The sequence below is a fragment of the Brachionichthys hirsutus genome, chromosome 4 (genome assembly GCF_040956055.1).
Source record: "Brachionichthys hirsutus isolate HB-005 chromosome 4, CSIRO-AGI_Bhir_v1, whole genome shotgun sequence".
NCBI classification, from domain to species: domain Eukaryota; kingdom Metazoa; phylum Chordata; class Actinopteri; order Lophiiformes; family Brachionichthyidae; genus Brachionichthys; species Brachionichthys hirsutus.
The window spans coordinates 4,560,626-4,571,913 of record NC_090900.1 but is presented as its reverse complement, the minus strand read 5'-3'; the positions used below and the strand labels follow the sequence as shown (position 1 = coordinate 4,571,913).

The following is an 11,288-nucleotide window of genomic DNA, read 5'->3' as shown; positions in this document are numbered from 1 at the left end:
GACCGTACGTACGGGATCGTTGGTTTTAATTGGAAGAGATTCTGTTTGAATGAAAGCAAACTGGGTAAGCACTATCACACTTTAATCGTGACGTACAAGGCGTTAATTACACAATTACAAAATTAAACTAACACTAGCTAATGACTGTCATTGCCTTAACTGAGAATAAATTATTCATTGCTGCTAAATCGGCTTTCCTAAGACGAGACTGATGATGCTTTATTAAATATGGACACTTAAATAAATGGGAACTGGTCACATTTAAACGGCAACTTCATTAAACGCTGGGGAACCGATGCCTTCCTGAATCACATAACAGTTAGAGGGAAATCAAATACAGAACCTGTCCCGGTAAATGTTTTACGATAAGATTAGATTTTCCCACAAAGTTAAGAAAAAGATTTAATAGAAAAGCATTAAGTACTTTTGTGATTACATAAGGGATTTCTCCAGAGCTATCAGTCTTATGACATTCTCTGACACCAGCTCCCATAATCTCCAGGGAAATCTCAGTTCATCGCGACCTTGAGTCATAAAACCTGACTGCCCGAACACAGGAATGTGAAGTTAATCTTTGCTTGGGTCATTTGTCATCGTGACATGTTTGTAATTCTGATCTTCCATAAATGTCCAACAGTAAATGATTCATTTTTTGTTACCACGGAGATGCTTGAGAAATTAAACAGGGCGAGGTCTTGCGTCCCTAACTTGAAATGGTCCTGGTTGTTGAGTGGCTCTGAATCCCGACAATGTCTGGATCTTGGGTGATCTGCAAAGGAGACGCCGGTATTGGCTAATATTATTACATTATGAAGACTATCACGGATTACAATTCTCAAATGTTAATTATCCTGCCACATATCAGATCTGATCCAGAACCGTAAAGCAGTCCGTTAGCCATGATGTTGCTGCGGTTTTGCTTGAAGACAGTGTGTGTGCATGTTTCACCGGTTTTCACCAGTGTAAATGCAACGAATGGGTTCTGATTCAATAAGCAAGCTGCTGCCAAAACCATTCACTCACTGTGGAGAGGTCTGAGGGGATCTTCTTAGGCAACGGGCTCCAGATGTGGGCCTGGTTTTCTAGACGAAGCTGCTTGACTCTGCACTGGAGGTGCTGCAGCAGTTTAAATGAATCCACGTCTGAGGGGCCTTGGGAGGCGAGAGTTCCGACGGAGGGGGAGCACAACGGAGCCTGAGATTCCTGCTGGAAGAAAGATACAAAGATGGGATGGGAATAATGCTTAAAGGTGACCCAGCGAGTGAATCTTAGGACCTACACAGAAACATTAAGGCTTTACCTTGGCGCTGAGCGTCATGGTTCCTGCAGACCCATCATACTTTGTCATCCTCCCTTCTTGACTGCTCGATGCTCCTCTGGAAAACAAAGTCGTAATAAGCAACACGAATGCATGATGGGGTTCATGTTACGTCGATGAGATGAAAGACAGCTGATCGTGCTGTTGAGAGGTCAGATGGCTGGTTAGTTCGGCGTCTACTTTTAACAGACACACAAACCAGTTACCTGCCATGCAACAGCTTTGCCTTGCACCTGTGGGATAGTAAAAAATGAGGGCAAAACGTGCCATATTGATGAATGAAATATTTCTGATTTCTTTTCAAGGGATCACCAAGTTGTGGACTCTGGGTAATTTTAAAAGAAGTACCACAAATAATGAATATTTTTTATTTAAGAAGCGAAATAATTGTGTCTATATTTTGACTTCCTTCCACTGTTACCTCTTCAGTTCAGTCGAGAGCACCTCTTCAAGCTCGCACGCCAGGCGGGCTGCAGTCTGCTGCTTCCACTGGCCCATGTTCTGCTGAACCAGTCTGAGCTCGAGGCCTTTAGCCTTCAGCTGCGTGCGAAGCGATGCAGCCACCCCTCCTCCATCAGCAGCAGCCCATTTCAGACTGCTTACCTCCTCAATGTGCTCCTGCAGGAATAGAACACGACAAGACAATGATGGAAGTAAATGAGTAGTTTCTGTCTACGTGCTCCAACATACATCACGCGTGTCAGTCCGAACCAGAATGAGACGCTCCTTCAGAGAACTCAAGGCCTGGTCTCTCTCCGCCCTCAGCTGCCGCCTCTGGATGCTCAGCGCCCGTTCCTGAGAAAGCAATGAAATGACGGGCATGTATTGATTTTTAAATGTCATACCCTCGAAATGGAAATGGCAGCGTGTGCAGTCTCTGCACTCCACCTTGTCATTTCTCAGCTGCTCAGTGGTTTGTTTCTGTGAATCGAGCTCCCGGTGTAGAAAACTTGTCGCACTCTTCAGCCGCTCTCTCAGCGTTGGCAAGTTCCCGAGAGCCTCGCCTACTGTGGAACTGCACCGAGACATTAGCCCGCGAACACGTCGTGTTTTCTACGCATGATTAGGGATGATAAGACCACCTGGGAGGCAGCTTCACAGAGCCTGCTGTGGGCACACTCTGCTCCACCAGGAGGTGGAGATGATGGCACTCTGCCCCCAGCTCTGTGGCCCAGCGCTGGACCTGCTGCTCCATCTCAGCTGCGCGTTGAGTATAACCGGTTTCCCTTTCTCCTAGCAGACCCCGGAGCCGGTCGGCCTCCATCTCCGCCTGCTTAACTGCCTGCTCGAGCTTCAACGCCACCCTCCGACTCTCCTGCGGCCACAGCCCATAAAACGTTAGCATTGCCACGACTCCACATCTCTTTATTCGTATTGCTTCATGTGGTTTTCTTGCACCTGGTCCATCTGTCGCTGCAGTTTCTCCAGCTCAGCCTGATGCTCCTCTTTCAGCGACTTGCGAACCACAGCTAGCAACGACTCCCGTTCTCTCTGTTGCTGACGGCTTTCACTCTCGATCTCCTGCAACCTCTCACAGATTAAAATCACGCAAAGAAGAAATACTCATTTCACTGTCTGACGTGGGATGCTAATGCTATATCATGCAAGGCTTTTGAGTCTCCTTACCGATTTTAGCTCCACCACGTTTTGTTGAAGAGCCACTGCTTCACTCTTCTCACTTTGCGTCTCACACTTTATGCTTTCCAGGATCTGTATGTTCTGCTCCTCCATTATCGCACAGTTTATCTTCACAGCCTCCAATTTTTCTGCCTCCCACTTCTTTCTCTCTTCCTCTATCGCCTTGCTGACCTGAAAGAGGGAATGCTGTGCATCCTTATCCACTATAGGCATGGGTTGACATTACTTCACTTCACTTTACTAGTTTGTCCGTCGGAGGGCAATTTGGTTTACAGACATACTATGGACACATTCAAAGGACATATAAAACATAATATTTCAGCAGCGTCACTGTACAAGTGCAGAGCTAACAGGCTACAGGGTACGAGAACGGAGGACGACAACATTAGGGAGTAATCGAGAGGATGTTTAGCTTAAGACATCAGATCATTCATTCAACAGGAATAATGTCATTTGATGAATTACTATTTTGGCTTTACAGACATGTCCATTACCTTTTGAATCTGCTGCTCGTGAACCAAAGTCAAGTCTTTCTTTTTCTGCTTCAATGCTGCGTCCTGAATGAAAGGAGACAAAACTAAATTCATTGTTACTTATTCTTGCATAAGATCTGATGAACTATGATCTGTGCCTCAGCACTCACTGCCATCCTCTGAGCGTGTTCTGCAGCAGCTGTCAGGGTGTCCCGGTGCTGTAGCTCCCCCATCAGTCTGTGTGCTTGTGCTTGTAAGGCCGCTTGAGACTCCTTGAAATCCAGCAGCCGCTGCTCCTTCTGAGCCAACATCTGCTCCAGCGTTCCCACTCTGATCCGGCATTCTCCAAGTTCACCCTGCAGCTCACCCACTTGGTGCTCTGCTGCCTGACAGATGGGCGATGCATCGAAGACAGTCGAATAAAAATGGTAAATGTGGATGTTGACGCCGCCAATCTGGCTATAAAGAATCACATGGACATATTTTTAAAAAAGAGAATTGACCTTGATCTGATCCTTTTTCTGCCACCCTGTCTCCTCCAGACAGGCACACCTGCTCCTCAGTAAGCGCTCCTCCTCTGTGACCCTGTGGAGCTCCTCACGAGTCTCCTCCAGCATCTGCCCCAAGATCAACACGTAAAAACCTTTTTATAACTGTTACACAAAAACAAATGTACCAAACAATGCCTCAAGAAAACACCAATAACTCCACTGATATATTCAGAACGGCGGAATAATTCTTACTTTTAAAAATGTAAGAACAAGTTTAGAAGCTGCTGCTTATAACAGACTACACTATTGGCAGCTTATCAATGTTTTCTTATGCTGCCAAATATATGTATATTTTAATCTAGAATCTAGAAGATAAGATATGTTGTTGTAATAATTATCTACAAATTGTAATGTCTTCATCTATAATTGACTAATAGTTAGAACTCTATGGACAGTACTTCTTGCATGGACTCTAGCTTCTCTCTTGCACGTTGCTGTTCAGCGAACAACTCTGATCTGGCCGTGTCCAACTGTCCGTCCATTTCCTCCCTCTCCAGCGCTGTCATCATAACACTGGGCTGTTTTTAAACAATATATATATAAGAATAAAGAATAGCAGCCCTATTGTAGTTACTCAAAGTCCTCTTACCTCAAACATGCAGGACTCGCTCTGCAGCTCCCGTCGCCGGCAACTACGACACATTCATTGTTGTATTACTAATCTACAGAATGTATCGTCAAATTATACAAAATTGAATTATGTTGATCTGATCTGATATCATCATAGAACATGATTAATCAAAAAGAGCTTGGTTTCAACCTGATTGAATTCTTCCCTGCCGTGCCGTGTTCCAGAACAAACTCCCGATTCTTCTTCTTCGTCTGCATCGCCATTGTCTCTTTAGTTATTCGCTCTAATTCATGCAAGGCATGCTGGGACATGTACCATAAACTGTGAGTATTGATGACACCCCTCATGAAGTGCTGTTTGAATTGCAGGCCTTTACCTTCCTTCTCTTTTGAAGCTCTGCCAGTGAAAGCTCAACATCTTCTAAAAGAGTTTTCTTCACTTGCAGTGTCTCCTCTTCTTTCTTGCATTTCTGAGCCAGACAAATGTTGCATTCAATCGGATTACACTAAAGGTGATAGAAAGAACACCCTGGGAGGCTCATTCTCACCTGTCGGAGTACAGAGACATGCTTGTTCATCCTGGACCAATCAGCCTTCACCTTCTCTGATCTCCTACTCCAGGGATTTATTTCTTCATCCGTGTCATTGTCATCGTCACCCACGGAACAGGCAATTCTGCGATACACAAACATGTACAGTCCTAAAGTTTATATATTTTAAAATTCGTACACAAACACTGAGGAGATGTTTTGAGTTTACCTGCGTTTCTCTCTCTTATTGTGTTGAGGTTTACAGTCGGTAGGAATTACTTTTGGTAAATTTCCGTAACAGGATCTCTTGTCTTTATAAATAAAGAAAGGTAAAGTTTATGACATCATTTTAGGAGCGTGGACTCATAAAGAAGACAACAGTCAGCAGTTGCACTTTGCATATCTACCTGACGTAGACGTTGGTTCACGTTCTTGAGTGAGTGTGTCAAAGTCACTCTGAGTAGTACTGCAGTCGTCTGTGTCCATTACGCACAGAATGAGGGGTTGCCATCCTGGCGGTGAGTGGGTTACATAAATGATAATAACTGTATTTACATATCTTCTCACATTTCTTGATTTGCACAATTCAACATATTCACATTTGAATGTTTTGACAAGAAGCAACCTACTTCCCTCCACTGTCTCTCACCTGGCTGCCTGTCAATGTGCCGCCGGACTCGACCGGTAGAAACAGATGCTGTTCTCGCTACCGGCCAAGCACGGGGCCTTAAGAGGATGGCTGCCGTTCTGCTGCGAGGATGAATATACTCAGCATTTTATTGCCATGTGCATGTGTGTTAAGTTGCTCTTTTGGCCTGCGGGTACTGACACAATCTGACTTTTCTCATTCTGTGTTTTAACTGGGAGCAATAATGGAATATCCTTGCACGTTTGACGACTATCTATGGAGAGTAAAGCCGGTACTCACTGCTGCCTTCCTCACCAAGCCTCTTAGATGTGTTGCATCGCTCTCCGGTCCCCACCCTGTCTCTGCACGATGCATCGCCTCCATAGCAGTCAGAAAAACGTTTCTCCGGCTCCTCTCTTGGACGTGGATTGTTCGGCTGGGAATAGACTCCAGTCTCTGAGCTTTTATTGCCATCCCCTGATGTTGCTGCTCTTCTCCCATTAACATTAAGAGCACTTTGTTCCTTTTGTTTGTCCAGGTAATCAGACATCTCTGCCCTGTGTTCCTCTTTATGTAGTTGTTGTGTATTACTCTCTGGCAACAAGTCCACCATCTCATCTCTGAAACACGTGGCAAAGTCCTCGGTGCAGATGCTCTCCGAAGGAGAGCGGGTTTCTCCCACCATCCTCCCTTTATTACCAGTATCTCCCAGCAGCCTTTCAAGCCTCCAGATTATTTGCTCTCTTTCAGACTCCATTTCTTCTTTGTCTCTTTTCCTTTTGTCTAACTTCTGGTCACTTTCCTCTGGTGTGAGCAGATCTTCCATGCAGCCCAGACCTCTCTCTGCGGGATGAGTAGATGTGGCGTGTTTGTGTTCTGATGCATTAATGTCACACAAATAAATGTAACTAAACTCTTGTCGTCTGTGCCAACTCAAGCACACACATTATGTTCACATAACACCTTTGTTTTCTATGTGGCAATGATAATGAAATCTTACCGGCTTTTCGCCTCATCGTTGGCGTGTGTATCAGATCAACACAAGACATGCGAGTGTCATTTGTCTGAGTGGTGCTTCCAAGTCCTGTGTCTCTACTCAGAGAACGACTCCACCTTAGAGGAGCTGGAGGAAAAAGAGAAACGCAGACTGCCACCATGAAGAAAATATCCAACTTTGGTTTGAAGGTTTATGTTGCGACATACTGAAAACAACCTGCTTCATTGCGGTCGTGACGTTTCTGGGTCTGGACCTGCAAACATGAATCAGTAACGATGGTGATTTTCAACAATTGTATTTCTATAAAGCAATAATACTACAGAGTAAAACTGTCATAAAAAAAACAACATATTTCATCTCCAGAATAGAATGAAGCAGAAGCAGAAAGAAGTAGTCTCGTAAAATGTCTCGTTACAGACAGAGATGATGAAATCACAGACCTGCAGCTGACCAAGCTGAGCATCGATGGCATCCAAGAGAAGATCACAGTGATCCAGTTTGCGAGGTGGAGAATCCAGTGCGAACCCAGTGCCGTCCTCGATGAGATCTGTTATCAGACCAAAGCGTGATCAATGCTGGGAGCACAGACAGTGCGATGCAAATAAAGATGTAGTTATACTTAAAGAAAGTTCTGACCCATGTAAAGCAGCTCCTCTGTGTCCTTCAGATCTCTCTCTGTGCCCTCATGACCTCTGTCAGCCATGTCCACAGACCCCCGGACTGGGCAGTAATGAGGAGGGGGGGGGGTTATGTTGTTCAGTTGTCCAGGAGACCGGGAGAATTTAGCTTGTTAGCAAGTCAAACTGTCTTCCTTTTACTCCGAGGACTGTAAATTCCCGTCTCTGTCATTACCCTGAATGAATATTAAGTACTTCAGCGCTGAAGCATTTCAAAGTTTTATCTAACCCTCACATTTAATTTAAAGGCAAGTATTAGAAATAATGAAGTGTTTTTTTTTTTTTTTATCCAAGACACCTCAGAATAATACTCACCTTTATACTTTTCACTATTAAACAATGAAAAGCATAGATTAGCAAGCATGAGCGGAAACACACAGGAAAGCTAACCTGGATCACAGATGCTATTGTGTCTGGACAGCTTTGTTGTTTTTATTTAGAGTCTTGTCTAGTCATACAAAGAGAAAAACATCCCATGTGAGATTCTTACGTCATTTCGCCATCCTTAACGTTTCCCAAAATGTCCTTAACGTGACTACTTGCTTTACGGGGGAGGCTTTAAACCGATGCTCAACTTGGCTCTTCAGCGCTGAGGACTCAGCTGTGTTTCATTGACAGGAGCTTTAGTTGGTTGCTAGGGAAACGGTCAAACAGCTCACGCCCCGCTGAAGACGGCCAGCGTTCCCGCGTTCTTTGGAGGCTCTGGAGAGCCTTCACCTTTAAGGGCGCCTCATCTTCCTGGATAACAATTAAACGTTGATAATCTGCATTTCCATCTATGGTTGGAGTTTTATTCCACAAAATGATCGGTTGTCTGAGACGTTTTCAACCCTTCGACTCTGGGAAAGCGAATTTCAGTCACATAACGATACCATCAGAGGGAAAACGAATTGTTTAATACATTGTAATAATGAAGAATCAGGGAGAACAATCAATATTTGGTATAATATTCCAGTTTTAGATCCTCAGTTAGTGAATGAAAGTTCAGGCAAAGACTCAATCATTATGACCAAAGGGAAAAAAAAATCAAGTCATAGAGAAGCAGACATAAATAGAAATGTACGAAACCTCGTTTCAGCGTCTGAGCTAAGCTGGCAACACACCACATCAGCAAACAATGAAATACCTGCACAACAATTCAGACAAAGTCAAATGAAGCTTCCCCTCCAATCTGCACCTGGGCAAACAGCTTGTTCTCCATCTCTTGTCTCTTTCCAAGACACCGGCAAGAACCCAATTAATGTCAGTCCAGGCACATCACCACATCCATCAGCAGCACAAGTGCAGCCTCACTGAGTTATGGCATGACAGCGATCACTACCAACCAGCAGCTGGAAGTAATGGTGTCTCATTTCTTTCAGGTTGGATCATGCAGCAGGTGTGTCCAATATTTAAGTGAATACAGACAGACCTATTGGAAATGATGGTCAAAAAGATTGAAGGTTAAAAAAAAAAAGGTTTATTGACCAAACAAATTGCAGACAACAGTAAAATTAATATTTTGTAAAATGATAACAGAGACCTCTGAACAGGATCGCTTCATGTCCCCGCTGTGTAGAATGTGTAAATGAGCAGAATCAGATGAAGTTCATTCATTTCATGGCTGCTGAAGCGCCAAGAAGAAGCCAGAAAAACAGCATAGGCAAAGATGTAAATAAATTATCATTAAGTAATTATTATTATTAGTTTGAGTGCTGCTGATCTGAGATGTAAAACATGTCAACGTTATAAGTGAAATAGAACACATAGTAGGTAAATAGTTTGCATAAAATGAAATCTCACACGATGGCTGACTTTAAAGGTCCTGACTCTTCCATTCCTCTGATAAACGCCTCTTTAACTTGGATGAATTCATATAATTTCTTTTTTTTTATACGGGGCTGGAATTAAAGGGGTCGATGGATTTTGCATGTTTGCCTTTATTTAAAAGCACAAAGAATTTTCTATAAAACATTGCAAAATTGTGACATCAGACTTTTATTATTCAGCCAATCGATCATTCAAGTTGTGGAGTTTTACTTCGCTTTTCTTTCTCATACAGCCTGGTTGTCATTTATTCGAGGGTTGATATCCACAGCTAAGGGTTAGCATAAGCTAACCTTAACTAAATGTTTGAGCAGAGAGGAGGCTTCTAGCCTACAGACAGCGTCTGGAGACCGAAACAAGGTTTACAGCTTCAAACAGTAAGAAATGAAGAAGACAGATGTCCAGTGTCAACATTAACAAGTTTATTCCCCGTTTTTGTTTTTTTAATTATTGTGTCTTTGCTGTTTAAAGACAGTGTTATACAATATAAATTAAGGAGAAAATAATAAGAAATTCTTAAAAAAAAAAAAAGAAAGAAAAAGAAGCAACACCTCAGCTGAATCTGCAGTTACACCTGAATGCACATGTGTATTTGGGGAGTAAGAGTAGCAGTCAAGATAGACCAATAACCTTTGACCTCCAGTACCAGGCCACCATCATTTGAAAACTTTCATCATCATCACCATCTCATGATAAAGCTGTCAAAGCAGAAGGAGGGTTCAGTTTAGAAAAGCAAAAACTAATCTCTTCATCTACGTCTGCCTCAAAAACCGAGCAGCATTAAACTCCAGCATTAATAAATGGCACCCATCAGAAAAGAAGAGCATACATTTAAAGCTAAAGCTCACAGCAATGGCTGCGGTGAAATGAGACCGACTGTTCATATTAGAACCCTCCAAGATTGGGAAGGCAGATGAAGAGGTCAGTTTTAGTCTGCAGGACACTCTCCACATACTTTGGTCGTTTATTCCCTTTCCGCACGAGGCCGCACGACTCTGTTCGACGCAACAACAGCCGTAAATTCACACATCTACGCCTCGCTGCGTTATTGCTACAGCTGTCTGATCCTGCACAGCCCCCCCCACGGCTAGGGTAACTTCAGCAGGAAATACTTCAAGTACTGCGGTTAAATTTCTTACAACTTTCATTCAAAATGTGACACAAATTCTATTCATTTAAGTAAATGTTTTTAACCTTCTGAATTAAAAATCAAAATTACAGCAAACATTTTCAGGTTTTTTTTTAGACTTGAATTATACTGTACAGGTTTAATACTCACATTAGTATAATTATTCTTCATTTTACAATATAATTCATGTAGTATCACAAAATATTCACTCAAAGAGACGAGAATGTAATACCTCCACCGTTGAATTCTACATTCCTACTGATAATTAAAAATAATGGGGGGGGGGGGTCTTTCTTTACAGTCAGTTAAAGGCAAAAGACTGAGGGTACCCTGGTCAGCATGCCAACAAACACTGAATGAACTCCTGACAATGTGAGATGTGTCGAGTCTGACGAAGCAGCTGGGAGTCCTCCTCTGTGACCAGAGCAAAGAACACAGTGGTGAGCTACAGGAACCGGCCCTGTCTCCTCAAGAGCCGTCAAGAATGTTTTGAGCTATCTTGCTAACAGACGGATGGACAAACAAATGGCAGCGATCACATAACCCCCCCGCCTCTGCAGAGGTAACTATGAAAGGGGGGTAAAGTATGAAATAGATGTTGGATTCCCTGTAGGTTGAATGCAGCTGGATGTCTGGTGAGGTTTCAAACCCTCAAAGTTCAGTTGCTTCAGATTCAACCTTCAAGGATTACTTTGACCTGGTTCAATTTACACAAATATTTGTGACCGTCTTATTTATTGTTCTCATTTTGGACACTTCACATCACTGATAATCGCTGCGCTCGTCAACCATCGGAAGACAGTTACAAACACGAGTTGACGAGCGCAGCGAGTCAACTCGTGTTTGAGGATCTCTGTGTGTGTGCGTGTGTGTTGTTTAGTGTCGGGGTGTGTGTGTGTGTGTGTGTGTGCGTGAGTGTGTTGGTCGTCCTCATGGCAACGTTGGATGCCGAGGGTTGACGAGCTGTGCTC

The 11,288-nt window shown here is 43.4% G+C and overlaps 1 long non-coding RNA gene across 1 annotated transcript; it reads right to left on the bottom strand.

Annotated features, from left to right (window-relative positions):
• Nucleotides 1–2,575: 2,575 nt before the first annotated feature.
• LOC137917925 (uncharacterized) lies at nt 2,576–2,962 on the bottom strand. The gene is made up of 3 exons (XR_011106681.1): nt 2,945–2,962; nt 2,717–2,839; nt 2,576–2,633 (listed from the first exon to the last, which is right to left on the bottom strand). It is a non-coding gene; the product is annotated as an uncharacterized lncRNA (long non-coding RNA).
• Between the last annotated feature and the right edge of the window lie 8,326 nt (nt 2,963–11,288).